Source organism: Narcine bancroftii, chromosome 3 (assembly GCF_036971445.1).
Source record: "Narcine bancroftii isolate sNarBan1 chromosome 3, sNarBan1.hap1, whole genome shotgun sequence".
In the NCBI taxonomy this organism is placed as follows: domain Eukaryota; kingdom Metazoa; phylum Chordata; class Chondrichthyes; order Torpediniformes; family Narcinidae; genus Narcine; species Narcine bancroftii.
The window spans coordinates 114,233,649-114,249,543 of record NC_091471.1 but is presented as its reverse complement, the minus strand read 5'-3'; the positions used below and the strand labels follow the sequence as shown (position 1 = coordinate 114,249,543).

Genomic DNA, 15,895 nt, shown 5'->3' with positions numbered 1-15,895 from the left:
TACAATCCTAGCAAATCTCCTCTGCATCCTCTCCATAGCTTACACATTCTTCCTATAATGAGATGACCAGATCTGACACAATACTCTAAGCATGATCTCGCCAGATATTTGTAGAGTTGCAATATGACCTCTCGACTCTTGAATTTAATCCCCCATTTATGAAGTCCAGCATCCCATAGACTTAATAAATGCGTGCAGCAACTTTGAGTGATGTATGGATTTCAACCCAAGGTCCCCCTGTTCTTCCACACTGTTAAGTAACCTCTACTTAGCCTTCAGGCTTGACCTTCCAAAATGCATCACCTCATACTTATCTGGATTGAAATCCATCTGCCACTTTTCCGCCCAACTCTGCATCTTGTCTTTATCCTTTTGCAAACTACAATAACTCATCCAACTGATTGACCCACCCTTCTGTTTTTTTCATCTATGTCATATATAAAAACCAGAAAGAGTACAGAATTACACTAGTCACAGTTCCTCAATGAAATGTCAAATTTAATTCTTCCACCTGTCCCAATTCCCTCTTTTTTGGGGGTCATTTATTGAAGCAGGACTCAGTATCAGATAGTCTTCAGTGCACTACTCAATCTTTTCTCATTTGTAAAAAATAACTGTGCAGTTCAACCACTCTGAATAAGTAATTAAACAAAAAATAGCATTATTATTGATCATTGATGCGTGCACTCTTCAATTTGGAGATTACTAAAATAAAATAAAGAATGGCAGTGATGCCCAAATTTCATCTTTGTTCTTTATCCCCTTATTAACCTCAATCTCCAATGCTTCAAAATGAGCACATCTTCACAAATTTTATCTCTTGTATAATTCATGCTACTGATCCAGACTACATCATCAGATAGAGCTCCATCAGTGTCATCAAGTTTATAGATGACACAACAAAAGTTGACCTCATCACCAGCAATGATGAGTTGCACTAAAGAGGTGAAAGATCTTGTGATGTAGTGTGATAGAAACAACCCAAGTCTCAATATGGACAAGCTGTAGGAGACAACCAAGGATTTCAGGAGGACCAGGAACAAACACCCTCTACTACCCATCAATAACTCTGTATTGGAGAGCACCAAGTTTATTGGAATTCACTTAGCTAGAGACCAATTGTGGACACACATCTTTTCTCTTGTCAGGAAGGCACAACAGCACTTCATGAGGAGAATAAAGCAGGTACAGCTACCTATGTCAACCTTCTACAGGAGATTCATCAAGAGCATCCTGGTCAGCTGCATCATAGTGTGGTACAGATGATGTAGAGAAATGGATTTGCAGTCAATCCACAGGACTATAAGAGTGGCAGAGAGGATTATGGGGTCTCCCTCCTCCCATAAACGTGATCTACTGGGATAGTTTTCTGAAGAAGGCACGCAAACTCATTGAGGACCCCTTCCACCCTGCACAGGGCATCTTTCAGCTACTCCCAGTGGGAAAGAGATTCAGGAGTATCAGAGCCAGCACCACCAGGCTGAGGAACAGCTTCTTCCCACAGGTAGTCAGAATGCCAAACAACCAAGGGAACTGCTCACACTAACCATCTGAGACTTTCATATTTATGAAACAATATATATATATATATATATATATATATATATATGAATACATGTGTATTGTTTTCCTGTATGTGTATTAAGTCTGGTTGTGTGTCGGCATGTTTTGCCCTGAGGACCAGAGAACACAGTTTTGTTAGGTTGTACTTGTGTAATCAGATGACAATAAACTTGACAATTTGAAGCGTGACATTAAAAGATTCACAGCCTCTTCAATTCCGGGTACCATGCACCATCTTTGAACTCATTACTACCAGGCATCTCCTTAACACGGCCTCCCACCTTATTGTTCCCAACCCCACACTGCCTGTTTCCATATCCTACCTAAGATCCACAAAACCAATTTTCCCGGCAGACCCATTATGTCCGCATGCTCCACCCCACTGAATTGGTCTCCTCTTACCTCAACTCCATTTTGTCCCCCAGGTCCAGTCCCTCCCCACATACATCCAGGACACTTCACACCTCCTTTATCTCTTCAATAATTTCTAGTTCCTTGAACATGATCATCTCATGTTTACCATGGATATTCTATCACTATCCACATAGCGAAGGCCTCAAAGCCCGACGTTTCTTTCTAGACACCAGGCCCAACCAGTCCCTCTCCACCACTACCCTCTTCCAACTTGTTCTCACCTTCAATAATCTCTCCTTTGACTCATCCCACTTTCTCCAGGTTAAAGGGGCAGCCATGGGTACTCACATCGGCCCCAGCTATGCCTGCCTTTTTTTGACTACATGGAGTATCTATGCTCCAAGACTACACAGGCAAAGCCCCTCAACTCTTTCTCTGTTAAATCGAAGACTATTTTGGTGCTGCCTAATGCACCCATGATGAGCTCGTCGACTTCATCCACTTTGCTGCCAACTTCTATCCCGAGCAAATTTAAATTCTTGGGAGTCACTATCTCAGAGGATCGTTCCTGGACCCAGCACACTAATGACATTGTGAAGAAAGCATGTCAGTGCCTCTACTTCCTCAGGAGTTCAGGGAGGTTTGGTATGGCACCAGAAACTAACACAAATTTATACATATTTGTGGTGGAAGCTGCTGACCAGCTGCATCATGGTCTGGTATGGGGGCACCAATACTCCTGAGCATAAAGCCTTCCAAAAGGTAGTGGACACAGCCCAGGATATCACAGGCAAAACCCTCCCCACTATCAAGAACATCTACAGGAACGCCATTGGAGAGCAGCAGAAATTATCAAGGATCCACACCACCCAGCACTCGCTCTATTCTCACCACTGCTATCAGGAAAGAGGTATAGGTGCCATAAGACACACACTACGAAATTCAGAACAGCAGCTACCCTTCCATCATCAGAGTTCTTAACAACAAACTCAATTAGGGACTCATTTAAGGACTCTTACATGTGTACTTTATTGATACTTTTTATTCTCTCTGTATTGCACAGTTTGTTTATATTATCAGTTTATAGTTGATTATTTTGTTTACGTGTAGGGTGTGTAGTTATTTTTTACAGTACCATTAAGTGGTAATTCTGCCTAGCCCACAGAAAAAAGAATCTTAGGGTTGTATATGATGTCATGTACGTACAGTAACAATAAATCTGAAATTCACTTTCCTCACCTCTAGCAACTCTCTCCCTTTCCTCAATCTCTCTGTCTCCATCTCGGGAAACAAACTCTTGACAGGCATCTTCTACAAACCCACCAACTCCAACAACTGCATTTTTAAAAATATTTTATTTATATGTGATCATTATAACAATTAATAACAAATCACAATATTACAATGTTAATGTTGATAATATATAAAAGGAAAAAAACAAAGACACTACTAAAACTAAAAACTAAAAAAAATACCCTAACCCCCACCAAAACTAATCCCAATATTAAAATCTAAATATAAAATACATAATAACATAGCTATATATTAATTCGGATTGCTTCAGATGACACTCAAGGATCAGAAAAAGTATTGTTTCAGAAGTTATTATTCATTTAGGGAAAACTTCATTGGTCAGGAGAATTCAAAATAATAACAAAATATAATTTTAATCTTATTCTAGCATACGGGCTCCAAATTTGTAAAATACAGAATATTTACCCCTTAAATTATAAGTAATTTTTTTTAAAAAGGAATACAACTTTGAATCTCTGTATGCCATCTTTCTAATGTTAATGAAACATCTGATTTCCATGTAACAGCAATACATTTCCTTGCTATTACTAAAACTAACTTAAATATCAATTGAAAATTTGACAAAGATAATTTAGGAGTAATACTTTCAAAATTTCCTAATAATAATAATTATTCAGGATTTAATGGAAAAGCAACACCAGTAGTTCATTGTAGAAACTTACTAACAGAAGCCCAAAAAGGATTAACCTTCAAACAAGACCATGTACAGTAAAAAAATGTTTCAACTTCTTTTCCTCATCTAAAAGTTTGGTCTGAAATATTCAAACTCTATTTACTCAATTTCTGAGGTGTAATATACAATTGATGTAAAAGAAATTATAATGGAGTAATCTATATCTTAAATTGATAGTATTAGACATAACTTCTTTACATAAATCTTGCCAGACCTGCTGATCCTATTGTTGTATTTAAATTGTGTTCCCAGCTTTCTTTTGAATTAAACAAACCTACTTTTGGTGTTTGTTCTTGTATTGAAATGAGATTTTTAGTCATTCCATCAAATATAATTTGTTCTAAATCTATAAGATTTTTTTAGAATCATATCAGATCCTAATTTCTCTCTTAAATAGGCTCTTAATGAAAATAAGAAAATAACACGTTACAAAAAGGAATATCATAGTTAATTTTTAATTGATCAAATGACATTATCATTATCATAACAATATCCAAATTTGGAAATTCCTTTATTATTCCAAATATTTAAAGAAAGAATATCTTTTGAGAAAATTAAGAGAAGATTAATTTTTGGTGTTTTTAACGATAAAAGATTTCCATCAATTTCTAACTTTATTCTAAATATTAAGCAAATATTTTAATATTGGAACTTCTTTATCCATTGTTATTAATTTTAGTTCCCATTTGTAAATAAACTCTTCTGATATAGTTTCTCCAATTTTATTTAATTCAATTTCCACCCATGATAGTTTAGTTTTTACAAAGAACCAAGAAATCTTAATTGTGCTACCTTATAATAATTCTTAAAATTAGGAAGTTGTCATCCTCCTAATTCATATTTCCATGTTAACTTTTCTATGATTTTCTTAGAATTTTTCCTTTCCTTTTTTTTTCTTTTATTTTTCTTTAAATAATACAAAAAAAAAGAAAAAAAAAGAAAAAAAAACGGGTAGGTTAAAAATACCCCCTCCCATCTAAACCACGCAATGCGGTAACTCCCAAAAAAAAATGGGTGTGAGATAACTCACACGTAGCAGATGACTTTCAGAAAATAGTGCCTATCCAGTTCTCTCCCCCAACTCTCACTTCATCTTAAACTAACATCATCATTATTTAATATCCCTTTTTTTAAAAAAAAAGCATTAGAAAAAAAAAGAACAACTCTTCTTTTAATCAGCTCCAACAGCCGAGTCACCGTTACGACCATTCCTTCTTGGAGCACAGCTCTTTTCTTTCATCTCTTGTCTCCTTGGAGATCGCGGCGGACTATGTCTCTGTTGAAATTGAGTGATTGGTAACTCTTGAGCAAATGCTATAGCTTCCTTTGGAGAATCAAAGAACTTTGGTTGGTAACCATCTTGAAAAACCTTGAAAACAGCTGGGTATCTAAAGGTTGCTTTATAACCTTTCTTCCACAACAACTCTTTAGCAGGGTTGAATTCCCGTCGTTGGAACATAACTTCTTGACTCAAATCCGCATAGAAGAAAACTCGATTATTTTGAATCATCAAGGGTGATTTTCTCTGTTGTGCATTTCTAATAGCCACTCGTAAAATTATTTCTCTGTCGTAATAATTCAAGCAACGAACCAAAACAGGTCTTGGACTTTGACCTGAAATAGGTCTTCTACGCAAGGCTCTGTGAGCACATTCCAGTATTATAACTTCCGGGAAATGTTCTTGACCCAGCACCTGCAGAATCCCTTCAGTAAAATATTTTCTTGGGTCTGGTCCCTCCATTCCTTCCGGCAAACCAATAATCTTTATATTGTTCCGTCTGGATTGGTTTTCCAAATAATCAATCTTTTTCACCAAATTTTTATTTTGAATTTGTAAGTCTTCGACCATTTTGGTCACATCTGAAACTTGATCTCGTATTTCGTCTATATCTTCTTCACACGAATTAAATTTATCTCTCACTTCAAGCTTAAAAGCTCCAAACTCAGCCATCAGTTGAGAATTTATTTCCATCAGAGTATTGAACCTAGTACCAAGTTCAGTTATAATCTTAGATAATCCCTGCATTGTATAAGATAATTTAGATTCAAGATTCACAAGAATCTTTTCAATTGGAAGAAATTCTGGCTCAACAGATTCCTGCTTCTTCTGCATAACGAGAGGGTCTTCTGTTGCTTCCTTCATTCTAGTTGCCTTCCTTGTAGTATAACTGCGTGTGGAAACCCCAGCCACAGCCTTTCCAGCAGTGACTGGAGGATGCTGGCCGGGATTTTCCCCAGTCCATAATGTATTAATTCCTCCCAGTACATCAAGTTGTAGAGGTTCTTTTATCTCAAAAGGTGCAGTTTGCAGTGCCACCGCTACAGTTGACAAATGCCTTTCCCCAGCCGGTACTTCAACTGATGTTACTACAAGTGGTTCATTCATAACATTGCCGTCAGATGCTACTGCACTTGTGCGAACTTGAGTAACTCTTTGTTCTAAAGGCTGTTTGGCACCCTCTTTAGGGGGCTCTACCGATGTAACATTAAACTCTAGATCCGAAAGCTGTACCTCTCTCCTGGGATCCATTTCAGGCTGAGACCCGATGTTTTTTCTGTAGGTAGGCTCCAAAATTTGAACTTGGAAAATGTAGTTTTTTGATGATCTGTTGTCATTTTTTTTTTGCTCTTTCTCACCAATTGTACCATCAGAAGTTAAATAAACAGCACTAAAATTATCTAAACTTTAAAAGAATTTTAACGGGCATTTCTAGACAAAGCAATAAGATAGAGTCAGGAGAGGACTGGAAGGCACGTCTGATCCTTACACCATCTTGCCACACCCCCCGAATTTTTCCTTTCCAAAGAAATTTCCTAACTTGTTAAATCTTGAAAATATTTTGAGGTATAGAAATAGGTAAAATCTGAAATAAATATTGAATTCTTCGAAAAATATTAATTTTAATACAATTAACTCTTCCAATTAAAGAAAGGCAAATTCACCCATTTAAAAAAATCTTCATCTACCATCTTAAATATTGGAATACAATTCAAATTATAATCAATACGTATACCTAAATATTTAATCTTATCTGTCCACTTAAATTGAAATTCTTTCGACATTATGAAGAGTCTCCTTGTACCAATTCCATTACTTCACTTTTATCCCAGTTATTTTATATCCTGAAACTTTCCCATACTCTGAACAAATGACTGTAAAGTCTAGGTAGTGGTAATCGAGTTAAATAAACTAATATATCATCAGCAAATAAACTAATTTTAAGTTCAGTCTGATTTATTACAAACACTTTCAAATGTCGGTCATTTTGAATCTTATGTGAAAGTGTCTCTATAGCTAAAGCAAACAAAGCTGGTGATAGAGGACATCCTTGTCTACTTAATCCAATTAAATTAAAAGATTGAAACATCTGTCCATTTATTATTACTTTAGCTTTAGGATTTCTATATAATGCCTTAATCCAATTTATAAAATTCAAACCAAAGCCAAGTTTACTCAAGACCTTAAATAAAAAATCCCATTCTAACCTATCAAAAGCTTTTTTCTGCATCTAAAGCCACTATTACACTCAAATCTTTTTTTCCTCTGTGCTAAATAAATTATACTTAATAACCTTACTATATTTTCTGAGGTTTGTCTATTTTTAACAAAACCTGTCTGGTCCATATTTATTAATTCAGGAAGATAATCATTAATCCTACTAACTAACACTTTTGCTATAATTTTCTTCTTTGGCTTGGCTTCGCGGACGAAGATTTATGGAGGGGGTAAAAGTCCACGTCAGCTGCAGGCTCGTTTTTGGCTGACAAGTCCGATGTGGGACAGGCAGACACGGTTGCAGCGGCTGCAGGGGAAAATTGGTTGGTTGGGGTTGGGTGTTGGGTTTTTCCTCCTTTGCCTTCAACATTTAATAACGATATAGGTCTATCTGAAGCTGCTTTTAATGGATCTCTATTTTTTTATAGGAATAACTAATTATCACCATGGAAAATGTTTCTGAAAGATAATGCAGTTTAAAAGCTTGTTCTATTACCTTCATAAATAAAGGAATCAATAAGTCATTAAATTCTTTAGAGAATGTAACTGGAAATCCATCCTTTCTTGGAGATTTATTATTTTGTAAACAATTAAGTGCATCATGAACCTCTTGTTCAGTAAAAAAAGGACTATCTAAATCATCTTTACCTACTTCAGTTAAACTTGGTAATACTATTTGTGTTAAATATTCATCTATAGCCTCCTCATCATGTAACAATTCATATCTATATAACTTTTCATAAAAATTTTTAAATACATCATTTTTTGTAGTTTAAATGTCACTTCATTATTATTCTGTTGTATTGTATTAATTGTTCTAGAAGATTGTTCCGCTTTTAATTCACAAGCTAACACTGAGATCATTCTAATTCATAATATTCCTCCTTAGACTGTAATATCATTTTCTCTGTTCTGTATGTTTTTATATTGTAATTTCTTATTAATTAAACTTCGATATTTATTCTCTGAAGATGATTTTTGAATTTATTTTTCCAATATTGTTATTTCCTTTTCTAATTTATCTGTCTTTCATATACTCCTTTTTAAGTTTTGAAGAATAATTTATAATTTGTCCTCTTAAATAAGCTTTAAACGCATCCCAAGTAATAAACATATCTTCTGTTGAATGTAAATTTGTATCACAAAACAATTATATATTTTGTCTTATAAAAATAAAAATCTCCATCTATATACGGTGTTGTTTTTCAGAAAATTCCAATTTAATCAACAATGGAGTATGGTCAGATAATATTCTTGTTTTATAATCAACATTTTAAAATCTTGAGCCAAAATCACAAACAAACAAATAAATAAATAGAATTATTTTTTTTTATAAATCGATTCTAGGATATGTATCAAATCTATTAGAATAAAAGGAATAATCCTTATCTTTAGGATGTATCCTTCTCCATATATCAATTAAATTCAAATCCTTCACTTTTTGCCACTTTTGATTTAACTATAGTTCTCGATGATTTATCCAATAAAGGTTCCAAACAGAAATTAAAGTTCCCACCTGCTAAAACATTTTTGTGGACATCTGCTAAATTAAAAAAAGTATCTTGTATAAGTTTCTAATCATCTGCATTTGGTGCGTAAATATTTAACAAAGTCCATTCCTCAGAAAAAATAAAATTGTTACTCCTCTAGCTTTAGAATTAAATGTAGAAAAACTACCTAGCCTACCCAATCACTTTTTAATTTCAAGTCTTCTTTTTCAGTTAAAAGAGTCGCTTGTAAAAAAAAAGCAATATCTAATCCCAATTTAATGTAGGATAAAAAAATTCTTTCTTTTTATGGGCCCATTAATATTAAAACTCAAAATCTTAACTGATTCATTAAAATTAATTTTAATTATCTATACATTTTTTTAAATACTGTTGATCATTCCTATCCAGGAAGAATTCCCACAAGTTAATTTAGTCCTGAATGTCAACATCTGCAATCTTAAAAACATGAAAATAACTCAAAATAATCACATCATAAAAAGTTATTATAAAAAGTAAGAAAAAATATGAAACACCCATCCCCCACCCCCCAATGCTGAAGATACTCCATTTTATGGGTCGTGGTCAAACCACAAAAACAATCGTAGCCATCAGAAATCAACAAACACATCCCCCAATTTCCAGGGTTTAAAAAAAAACATTTCTGTATAAACAATAGTACCTTCCCATACAGAATTTCTTCCTCCATCAAGAAGAAAGGGAGAATTACATCCCCTCTTTTATACATCAGATTTGATTCATTTCAACAAATCATCATCTATTGTTACTTGAGTTTTAGACAAACCATTCGCATACTCTTCATCCTGTACATGACTTCTAAAAAACATATTCTGCTGATCTGGAAAAAGATACTTTCAAAGTAGCTGGATAATGAGGAACAAATCTATATCCTTTGTCATACAAAACTTTCTTAACTGGGTTAAACTCTTTTCTTTTCTTCAATAGAGATTGACTCAAATCTAGATGAAAAAAATCTTATCCCTGTGGTGGCGCACATCTCTGTGAGCGAACCGGCCCCGTTTGTACTGCCGTGCTGGCGGGGCAGCTGTAGAAGATGGTGCCGTCAAGGCTTGCTCACTGCCTCGTGGCTTAGGCCACAGCTCGCACCCCGGCCCACGTGATGATGTCACCACTGTCCGGGGCGGAACTCCCGTTTGCCTTAAAGGGGCGCATGCTAAATTCAAATAAACAGTTCTACTGGAAACCCCACCGAGTCTAATGGTATTTTCTGTGTGTAGCAGTCACTACATTGGTGACCCTGACGAGCCCAGACAATATCTGGTATCAAAAATTGGATTAATCATCAATCAGTGCAGTCTCAGTGAAGCTCCCTCCCTTCTGGTCCCACTGGCCCCCACGTAGTTCAGGCAGGCAGAGGCACAGTTTCGACTCCGGCAGATCACCTAGGACTCTACCATGTTCTTCCACGTGGTGTGTGTCCTTGATGAAGAAACAGCAGCCAGAATGGACAACCTGATCCATGATCGTCATGAGGAGGCCAAGTACATCACCCTCAAAACCCTCCTCCCCAGCATCTTCGGGATCTCCCATCAGCAGCGTGCGGCCAGGCTGGTGCACCTCGATGGCCTGGGGGACAGAGACCCGTCCGCTTTGATGGATGAGATGCTTGCACTGGCAGGTCACTAACCCTGCCTGATGTTTGAGTAAGCCTTCCTCATACAAATGCCGGAGGACAACCATCTCCTGCTGGCAAACGAGGACTTCTCAGACCCCAGGAAGGTCGCAGCCCAAGCTGACGTGCTGTGGTGTACGAAGAGAGAGAACGAGGCCATCGTGAACCAGGTCACCCCCCCCTCCACTGCACCGAGCCGACCACAGCCTGCTCCAGACAAAAGATGGAAGAGCACGAGTTGACCTGGTGCTTCTATCAGCAACGCTGGGGAGCACCAGCCCGCAAATGCCGCCAACCCTGCTCATACCAGGGAAACGACTGGGCCAGATGCTGCTGATGGCAGCGACGGCTGGCCACAAAGACAGCCTCTTACATGTGGTCAGCAAGACCAGCAGTTGGCGTTTCCTGGTAAACACCGGAGCAGAGTTGAGCGTGATGCTCCCGACCACTATTGAGACTCGCAGAAGAGCACGAGGCCCGACCCTGTGGGCAGTGAACGGCACCAATATTAAGACCTTCGACACACTGACTGTTCAGGTATACCTCGGGCAGGAGAAATACCGTTGGAAGTTCCTACTGGCCACCATGAGAACTGTGCTGTTAGGAGCCAATTTACTTTGGGCGCACAGCCTGCAGGTCAACTTGAAGGGCAAGAGGCTCGTGCACGCCCGTACCTTCCAGACCCTCCGTCTCGAGCCGTCCAATGTGCATAGGACAGGGATAGCAACTGTCTGCATGCCCAAGGATGAGTACTCCCGCATCCTTGACGAGTTCCCCATCATCTTACGGCCACAGTTCACCACCATCATGCCCCAACACGGCGTCTGCCACCACATCACCACACAGGGCCCTCCGCGCCAAGCCAAGGCCAGACGACTGCCACCGGAGAAGCTGCAATTGGCGAAAGAGGAGTGCTCCGGCCTCCTAGAGCTCAGCATAGTCCACATATCGCACAGCCCCAGAGCATCTCCCCTGCACATGGTACCCAAGACCTCTGGGGATTGGCGCCAGTGTGGGGACTACCATCGGCTCAACGACGCGACTAAGCCAGATTGCTACTCCACCCCCCACATCCAGCACTTCACAGCCAACATGCACAGCGCCAAGGTGTTCTCCAAGGTCGACTTAGTCAGGGGCTACCACCAGATCCCCGTACACCCTGATGGCATTGGCAAGACCGCCATCATCACCCCGTTCAGCCTTTCGAATTCCTTGGGATGCCTTTTGGCCTGAAGAACACAGCCCAAACCTTCCAGCAGTTCATGGACGCAGTGGGCAGAGACTTGGACTTCGTGTTCACCTATAATCGACGACATCCTCATTGCCAGTCGAGATCACAATGAGCACAAGACCTACCTCTGCATACTGTTCCGCCTGGCTGAATTCAGCTTTGCTGTCAATGTGGCTAAATGTCAGTTCGGGAAAGAGTCGCTACAGTTTTTGGGCTGTATCATCACCGCGGATGGGGTAGCACCATCACCGGACAAAGTCAGGGCCATACAACAGTTCCCCAGGCTAGACACCCTCAAAGGCCTGCAGGAGTTCACCGGGATGGTCATTGTTTCATCCCGGGAGCCGTGCCCACTGTTCGCCCTGATCTCCTCTAAACAAGATACTCGAGTGGTCAAAAGAGGCCGAGTCATCCTTTGCCCAGTCCAAGGCCACCCTCGCAAGCGCCACCCTACTGGCCCACCCCTGACCTGACACCACACAGCAGTCTCCGTGGATACGTTCATCACAGCCATCAGGGGCACCCTAGAGGAAGAGGTCAATGGGCATTCTTCAGCAGGCACCTCCGACCACCTGAGTTGAAGTACAGCACATTCAATCGAGAACTCCTGGCCTTGTACCTCGCAATCAGGCACTTCCGCTACTTCTTGGAGGTCAGACCGTTCACCGCCTTCATGGACCACAAGCCGCTCACTCAGGACCTTGCCATGGCTAAAGTCCCAAAGTCGGCATGCCAGCAACAATACCTTTCCTATATCCTGGAATTTCTCACTGACAGCCGACTCCAGCGGTTAAGGACAATGTCATTGCCGACGCGCTTTCCAGACCGACCATCCACAACTTGTCCGCTGGCCTAAACTAAGCCTAATTAGCTCAGGCCCAGAGGGATGACGAAGAGACACAGGCCCACTGAACTGCCATCACTAGCCTGCACCTCAAGGACCTGAAGCTGCTGGGCAGCCATGACATGGTCCGGTGCGATGTCTCGGTAGTCTCCCAGCAATGGAGGCAGGAGGCATTCTGGGCAATCCTGGCTCACCCTCAGTCAAGACGATGGTGGGCATGGTGGCGGAACACTTTGTCTGGCACGGGTTAAAGAAACAAGTGGCCCAGATGGCGGGGAACTGCACACATTGCCAAGCATCCAAAGTTCAGCTCCATGTCACATCACTTCGACCTGCCAGCCAGGAGGTTTGACCATATCCACATCGACATAGTGGGTCCCTCTACTGGTGTCCAGGGATGCCTGCTACCTCCTGGCTGTGGTCGACTGGACAACGAGGTGGACGGAAGCCATCCCCCTCAAGGACACTTCCGCCGAGTCCTGCGCCAGAGCCCTGCTCGCGAATTGGGTCGAGTGTTTCGGCATCCCATTGCACATTACCAGTGACAGGGGGATTCAGTTCACCTCCGCCCTTTGGGCGCATCTGGCGAACTTCTTGGAGATTCAGCTCCATCACCAACGGCCTATCATCCCCAACCGAATGGACTCGTAGAATGTTTCCACCGACACCTCAAGGCACCTCTCATAGCACGGCTAAGAGGACACAACTGGGCAGAGGAGCTGCCTTGGGTCCTGCTTGGCAATTGAACAGCTCCAAAGGAACACCTTCAAGTTTCCTCCACAGAGCTTGTCTATGGTGCACCACTGTTGCTACCAGGGGAGTTTCTTGGAGTAGACGCCGAGCCGGGAGGTGAGACCCCAACACTACTCGCGGACCTCCGCAACAAGCTCACCTCGTTAACACCCCAACTGCCAACCCACCATGACAAGCAGCCGGTGAACATCCCTAAAGAGCTGACTCAACGGAGTTCGTGTTCGTCCGGCGTGGCCCGCACCCGGCCCCCCTGCAGTACCAGTATGAGGGCCCGTACAAAGTCCTCCAGCAATCAGGAAAAACCTTTATTCTGGACATTGGGGGCAGGGAGGAACTTTTCAAAGTCGACCGGCTAAAACAGGCACATGTGGACTTAAACCAGCCCGTTCATATGGCCCAACCTAAACGGAGGAGTCGGCTGCCCTAGCAGCGGGACGCATGAGCCAGTTCTGGGGGGGGGGGGGGTGGTTGTGTGGCGGCGCACATCTCTGTGAGCAAATTGGCCCCATTTGTACCGCTGCACTGGTGGGGCAGCTGCAGAAGATAGCGGCATCAGTGCTTGCTCACTGCCTCGTGGCTTAGGCCACAACTCGCACCCAGGGCAGAACTCCCATTGGCCTTAAAGGGGCGCGCGCGAAATTCAAATAAATAGTTCTACTGGAAACCCCACGAAGTCCAGTGGTGTTTTCTGCATGTAGCATCCACTACATCCCCTTCATAATTCAAAGGTCCATGTTCTCTAGATCAGCTCATCACTAAACCAAGTACCCTCTCTCTATCCTGATAGTTTAAAAATCTAATCAGGATAGATCGATGTCTCTGGTTAGGACCCAGCTTTGGTCTACGTGCTCTCTCAATTAAAATTTTGTCCTCAAAATGTTCTTTTCCAAATATTTTTGGCATCCATTCTTTTTAAATAAATAAATAGTTTTAAAATCGATTCACATCTTGACCTTCTTTACCTTCGGAAATCCCCACAATTTTAAGATTCATAATGTCAACTTTATCAAGCAATTTTTCATTTATAGAAATCAAACCAGTCATTATTTTTTCATTTATATTTGGCCTTTCTTCAATACGTTGTACTTCTTCACGCACATCTTGAATTTTCTCTTCCACATAATCAACTCCTTGTGAAACAATATTTATCAATTTAGTCATATCTATTCTGACTTGCTTCAATTCTACCATCAAAAGTTTAAAATTACATCAGAAAGTCTTGTCAACTTTAACTTCAATTTTATCCATTTTCTTATTAAAAGCCTTTTTCTTGTCTTTAGATCTTTCTTCTGAACTTGTCCTTTCTTCTTCGCTTCCATAATCCTCTGAGTCCTCTTCTACAGAAGGAGTGTCACCCTCCTGTTCAGAGGTGGAGATGGCAGAGTGGCCCTTTAAAAGATGGGTTTTTTTAGAACCTCTGCAACAAGCATGCGCGACGCAGTCTTAGTCTTTCCAACAGCACCATCTTTGCAGGATACCGCAGAGAAGGCTCCAGAGGATGGTCCTTCAATTGGACCCTCATCAGTGGATCCAGATCCAACTTCACTGATCTGCTTCAATAAAAAGGTAGGCCTAAGTTCTCTTTCCTTTCCCTCTTCCCATTTTTCCTTTGGTGTAGTTTTTTAATCTTTTTCTTTTTTTGGCGACTTTTTTATTCTTCTGATCAGCACTATAAAGTAACTTTAAAATAGTTTTTGTAACTAACTTTGCTTAATATGCATTTTTTTTCAGTAAACCCTTCGGGAATCGGTAGGTTGCATGGTACTTCTCATGAAATCACGTGACGTCCCCCTCCAATAACTACATCTCTTCACACCCTGTCCCCTGCAACGATTCCATTCTCTCAATTCCTGTCTTAATTGCATCTGCTCCCAGGATGAAGATTTCCATGGCAGATCATCTAAGATGTCCTCCTTCTTCAAACAACATGGCTTTCCACAAAGAAGAGAGGAAGACACAAACACAGGTCAGACACAGAAGAAGTAGAAGAAGACCAAGATCTTCACAGAGAAATAGAAGGTAAAACTGATGAATAGAATATAGATAGTTTTTTTTGAAGAACAAATTAGATCACTAAAAAAATGATTATCATTAGAATTTAATGCAATTAAAAGGAAAACGAAAAGAACAGAAGATAAAATGCAAAGGTTAGAACTGGTAATGATAGAACTAGGGAAAAAAGAGAATGTGGAAGAGTGGGAAACGGCTGTAGAAATGGAAGTAAATCATTAAGAGAAAAATTGGAAGTGACAAAAAAATTAAAGAGACACAAGAGTTGTTATTTCAGAAAATTGATATGATGGAAAATTATAGTAAGCGAAACAACATAAAAATAGTGGGCCTGAAGGAGGGTGAAGAAGGCGCAGACATGAAGGAATTTATAAAAGGATGAATCCCAAAGGTCCTGTGAACATCAGAAATGTAGGAAGAAATGGAAATAGAAAGGGCACAGAGCATTAGTTCTGAAACCACAGGCACATCAAAAACCAAGATCCATCTTAGTAAAATTTTTCAGATACACAAGAG

At 40.3% G+C, this 15,895-nt stretch overlaps 1 protein-coding gene across 8 annotated transcripts in view; it reads right to left on the bottom strand.

Annotated features, from left to right (window-relative positions):
- LOC138757507 (RELT-like protein 1) overlaps positions 1-15,895 on the bottom strand; it is a 279,768-nt gene that overhangs the window by 121,585 nt on the left and 142,288 nt on the right. The window lies entirely within an intron of this gene.